Consider the following 6,435-nt stretch of genomic DNA (forward strand, 5'->3'; position numbering starts at 1 on the left):
TCTTGTTAGACAAAATGCGTCGGGAGGACTCCACTGCCGCCTTCATTTTATGTACAAGTGCTTTTTAAATCTACTTAAATGTAAGTGTATTTCTTTTATTAAAAATTATTGTGTTTATGGAATTACACTATGTGGCCCCTTTTTTATTCTATATGGGCCACACTCTGGCATGCCTAACTATTCGGGTGGAGAAGATATTTCCATGAAGTCTTCTGGGACTCCTTTGCCTCCAGGTTGCCAAGATCTTCCCTCTATTGCCGGTGGGCAATACAAGCTGGTTTGACCCATACGGTGTATGCTGTTTTGGGTTCAAACCCTCCGGTAAGCCTCCAATCTGTTTGGCTGTGGGAATTTCACAGGTTTACTTATAGGACACTGTGGTGAAGCTTATCCAGATCTTTTCCTCCTGCCGGCCATCAGGATTTCCTGTATATGACTTGCGGACTATTAGAAGCCAACCTGACCCGTTTTATACTATGTCATTTTGGTCGTGAACTGTTTAATAGGTTCCCACTCTGGTGACAGCAATTTTCACGATTTACATATGGACTGTAACTGTTAGCACAACGATGGATGTTTAATTTCAATATAGACACTTAAGCAGCTGCAGGCATCACCCCAGTACAACCAATTGAAGCAAAAAAACGCATATATGCGTTACGTCGGCGTGAAGGGGTTAAGAAAGTGCAGGTAGAAGAACAGAAAATGTATGTATTTTAAATGGTTGCTTGCAGTGTTTTTCTTTTCCATAAACAGTTTTTATTAACCTGCAATAAGTCTGAACTTGCTAGCAAACGCTAGCTGGAGATAGAAACTTGGCATTCACTTTAACCACTTAAGGACCGGGCCTATTTTTTACACTTGGTGTTTACAAGTTAAAATCATTTTCTTTTGCTAGAAAATTACTTAGAACCCCTAAACATTATTTTTTTTCCAGACACCCTCTAATGTTTGCGGCGATACCTCACATGTGTGGTTTGAACACCGTTTAAATATGCAGGTGCGACTTACGTATGCGTTCACTTCTGCATGCGAGCATAGTGGGACAGGGCGCTTTAAATTTTTTTTTTTACTTTTTTTTTTACACTGTCCCTTTAAGAAAAAATGTTTGAATCACTTTTATTCCTATTACAAGGATTGTAAACATCCCTTGTAATAGAAAAAAAGCATGACGGGACCTCTTTAATGAGAGATCTGGGGACAAAAAGACCCCAGATCTCACATTTACACTTATATAAAACGTATTTTTTTTAAGAAAAAAAAGTTTTCCCCTTAAAGACCATTGGACGGAAGTGACGTTTGACCTCGCTTCCGTCCTCCATTGTTATGGAGTCGAGTGGGGGCCATCATTCCCTGACTCGACTTCCAGGAAAGGACCGGATCATCTCCGCCACTACCGACGGCTCCGGTAAGTGGTGGAGACAACCAGAACGTGGCAGGAGGGGGGTGGGCACCTCTCCCACTGACGATAAAAGTGATCTTGCATTGAATCCACCGCAGAGACCACTTTCATCTGAAAGCGGACCGCCCGCTCTTTTTAAAAATACCGGGATTATGTCAGCTATCTGCTGCCATAACAACGGTATTCAACGTCAAAGTACCGACGTATAACGACGGTGGGAGGTCCGGAAGTGGTTAATTTACATTTTTTGTGTTTGCAGTGTAATTGGTCATCCTAAATCTAAATCTATCAGGGAGGATGTGTGATATGGCCTGACTGGCTGATTTGAATTCTGGTCTGTTTGACTGGTTTGAGTTCTGACCTGACTGAATGGTTTGAATTCTGGTCTGTTTGACTGGTTTGAGTTCTGGCCTGACTGGCTGGTTCAAGTTTGGCATGGCTGACTGGGTTGAGTTAAAGTGGTAGTAAAGTTTTTTTTTTTTTACTTGTACCTACAGGTAAGCTTATAATAAGGCTTTCCTGTATGTACAGAGAATGTCTCAATGGTTGCCACTTCATCCCATTAAAACCAAACACATATTAATTACATATGTGGTAATTAACCAGTTTGCGCCCGCGCTATAGCCGAACGACGGCTACAGCGCGGACGCCAATTGCCGGGAGGGCGCCCCTGGACGTCCTCCTGTTTACTTCCGCGATGTGCGCTCCCGCGTGCACACATCGGGCAAGTTCTGTGCTGGCCGTGTCCCTTGGACACAGCTAGTCACAGATCGCTGTAAACGGCCAATCACAGCGGCCATTTACAGTTTGAAAAACGACTTTTGTATAAAAGTCAATGCAAGCCGATCTGAAGTCGCCCCAAAGTAGTGCAGGAACATTTGTCTAAGTCAGAGCGACTTGAGTCACTCCTATTAGAATGGATCCATTGTACAGAATGGAGCGCGATTTGTCAGGTGGTAAGTCACCTGACAAGTCGCCCCTGTGTGAACTGGGTCTTTAAGTGACCATACACATAAACATCTGATTGTACAATCTCCTTTTGCTCTATCATCAGCTATGTAGTACAAGGGCTGTCTGGTGAGTCATCCTGTTCCATAGTTCTGGTAAATCTAAAGGAAATTGTACTGGGATTGCATAATGTATGGTCATCATTTTAAAAGTACATAGGAGAGAGTGGATGGAAACCAGTGTTAATTTTAGTCTTAGTCTTAGGACTAAAATGGCATTTTAGTTTTAGTCCCATTTTAGTCTTCTGCAATTGTTTTAGTTTTAGTCGTATTTAGTGGACTAAATCTCCAGTACATTTTAGTCGACTAAAATGTCCTATGTTTTTGTCAACTAAAATCTCCAGTACATTTCAGTAATTGCAATTCAGTTTTAGTCATAGTCTTTTGACTAAAATGGCATTTTAGTTTTATTATTATTATTATTATTATACAGGATTTATATAGCGCCAACAGTTTCCGCAGCGCTTTACAATATAAAAGGGAGACAATACAGTTATAATACAATAAAATACAAGAGGATTAAGAGGGCCCTACTCAGAAGAGCTTACAATCTAATAGGGTGGGGCAGATGGTACAAAAGATTGTAACTGTGGGGAATGAGCTGGTGGAAGTGGTAGGAGATTAGTTGGAGACGCGATAGGCTTTCCTGAAGAGATGAGTTTTCAGGGATCGCCTGAAGGTAGCAAGAGTAGGGGATAGCCGGATAGATGGAGGTAGTGAGTTCCAGAGGATGGGAGAGGCTCTGGAGAAATCCAGGAGACGAGCATGGGAGGAGGAGATGAGTCTCATTTTAGTTTTAGTCTCATTTTAGCCTTAGGACTAAAATGGCATTTTAGTTTTAGTCTCATTTTAGTCTTTTGACTAAAATGGCTTTTAGTTTTAGTCGTATTTTAGTTACCTCAATTGTTTTAGTTTTAGTCGTATTTTAGTTGACTAAAATAGTATTAATTTAGTCGACTAAAATGTTTTAGTCATTTTAGTCAACTAAAATGTTTTAGTCGACTAAATAACACTGATGGAAACACTCAGCTGTCAGGCCCCATTCACATCTTCATATAACGGGAACTTACATTCCCGCATGTGTTTTTTTGGGGGGCATTTTGGAGCATTTCTGCTCGTTATCCACAGGGCAGCCCATTCGCAACAATCGCTCCAAAGAAGCTCCAGAACTTTATTTTAGAGCAGAGTGTTGTGCACTTTTTACAATGTTGTTTGGTGAATTTGCAGCGTCCTTCTGAAACGCAGAGAAAAGAATGCATTTTTGTGCAGTTTGGCATGCGTTTGGAAACACAGAGGTGTGAATAGAGCCTCATTATTCTTGTGTAAACACACCAGCCACACCTAGAGTAGTGGGAGGATGTGTTTTTTGGCTCATTTTTCTCATGACATGCATAGGGCACATTGAACGTAGGATTGAGATCTATATTGCTCTTAAATCTCAGTTATTGCTCTCTAGTTGATTACTTGAATATATATTGTTATTGTCTGTTATTCTTTCACAGAAATATTGCAGTAAAGACAACCTCTATGTTTTATCATAACGTGTGTGTTTCTCATTGGTCATTGCACTTACATTATTGCCAGGTGTGCCAGAGTGAGCTGAGGCTGTTATTAGGGTTGAAAGGCAGAGTAATGGACTGAACAAACAAAGCAGCTCCTTCGGGGGTATTGGTGCATAAGAAATAACAAACATGTCTATTCTTACCTGCTCTGTGCAGTGGAATTGCACTAAGTGGCTCTTCTCATGTCCTGCTCCGGCACTCCCGGCCCCCTCCTCTCTGTCCAGTGCCGCTTCCCATGGGGGTACTTGTGCAAGCTCACTTCTGAGCTCCACTGTTGCGTCCATTGACACAGACAGCAGGACTCGGCCCGCACCCCCACTCCCTTGTCACTGGCTTTGATTGGCAGCAGCGGGAGCCAATGGCTACCGATGCCCCAGCAAAGCCAGTGAAACATGGATGTAAGGGGAGAGAACAGCTACAGATATGCACAGCACTAGATCGGATGAAGGCTCAGGTAAATAAAAGGGGGGGGGGCAATACTGATGCCTAAACATTTTTTACCTTAATGCAACAAATGAATTAAGGTAAAAAATGTTTAGGCTTTAGAACCACTTTAAGCTCTGGCCTGGCAGATTGTTTTGAGTCCTAGCCTGGCAGACTGGACTAAGTTCTGGCATGCCTGACTGGTCCGAGTTCTGGCCTGGCAGATTGGTTTGAATTCTGAACCAGTAGACTGGTCTAAGTTCTGGCCTAGCAGACTGGTTTGAATTCTTGCCAGGCTGACTGGTTTGAGTTCTAGCCTGGCTGGATGGTTTGAATTCTGACCTGCATGGCTGGGCTGGGTTTGGCCTGTATGAGCAGTATACATTTTCTTTAGGATTTGGAGGGCTTAGAAATTGTTAATGTAGAGTTCAGAGGTCAGTATTTTGTAATGCAAGGTTTATAGGTCAGTAGTTTGTAATGCAGAGTTCAGTGGTCAGTAGTATGTAATGTAGGCTTTAGTGGTCAGTAGTAGAATGACTACAGGGATCATTAGTATATAAGACAAAGTATGAGGGCTAGTGGTATGTAGGGTAGAGTACAGGTGCCTATAATATGTAGCGCAAAGAACAGGGGTCAGTGTGAGGCAGAGCACATGGGTCAGTGGAATGTACCGCAGAGTACAGGTGTCAGTGGCATGTAGGGCAGAGTACAGAGGTCAGCAGTATGTAGGGCAACTTAAAGGGGTTAGCAGTTTGTAGAGTAGAATGTAATTTTCCCATTGCTACCTATTCAGACACACTGATCTCCAGCAGCCATCCTTTCTCATCCATATCAGGTGCTTATATGTAAAGTCACATACAAGCACCTTGGATAAAGGCAAGAGGCGGATCGTCTAGGATTAGCGCACGACACGTAGCTTTGTTACTTGCCAGCGATGCTCTGAATATGGGGGCACTTCATACAGAGGGTTGGCACGATAGTGATACAATCTACCCATCACCTGCCCACATGCAATGGGTTGCCGACCCCTTCTATAGAATGTAATTCGAGTGACAGCTCTGAGTCTGCTGGGTCTGCTGACATCATATCCAAGATAATGACATCCAGCAGCATTCTCAGGCCTTTTGGTAACTAACTAAAATACATTAAATGCGCATGTAATTTTATGGGAAGATTGTTGTTGAAATGAATGACCTGGCCAGAGGATCATGTTAAAGGTATCCTGTAACAAAAAGATAACTGTATGGAGTTGATACAAATAATGATAGTGTTCAAAATACAAAAAACTTGAGCTGCTGCAGTAAACTTGTAGGCAGGTGTAGTTTGGCCTCCCTGCAAAGGTGGCGCTATCAGGCAGTCACCGTGCTGAGAGAGCGGAGAACAATGTTCCTTTGAGGCCTTTGTATGTGTCATCAGGGGAGCAGCTGTCCCGTTGCACTGTCCCCCTCTGGTTGGCACGTATTTTGTGAATGGTCAGGTAAGCAATAGAACCCCCACTGGTTAGGGACAGATTGTCTAGCATAGGGACAGGTCCCTGTAGAGGCAGGACATGCTAGGGACTGTCGATATATCTCATCCATTCCTTTCTCAGGTGCCCGATTGCAGGACTGCCTTCCAGCTGTCTCCTTTGATGGGTGCTGCCGGGTGTCATCATCACCCGGATATCCTCTGTGTGGTTCATTGTAAATGTTTGGTCGGTGCGGCCGTGTATGCAACCTCTTTTGAATTCTCTCAATACCTCCACTTTATTACAACTTGCCACAACTTTCAGGCATCGAGTGCAAATTCACAAGCAATGCTTCATTCTAATACCCATATAATGTTTTTTATTTTACTTGCCTTTATTTAGGCCCCATTCACATCTGGCAATTTGGGTTCAAAACATGCGGCAAAACTGCATTGCATTTGAGGTGCCATTAAAAATGAATGGCACCGAAGCATGCATGGCATGTTTTGCCACGACTGCAGTGCGATTTGAAACTGCAGTGATTCTGCCAGGTGTGAACGGGGCCTAATAGTTTACTCCTTATTATATGCAGTC

Source organism: Aquarana catesbeiana, linkage group LG04 (assembly GCF_042186555.1).
Source record: "Aquarana catesbeiana isolate 2022-GZ linkage group LG04, ASM4218655v1, whole genome shotgun sequence".
Classification (NCBI taxonomy): Eukaryota; Metazoa; Chordata; class Amphibia; order Anura; family Ranidae; genus Aquarana; species Aquarana catesbeiana.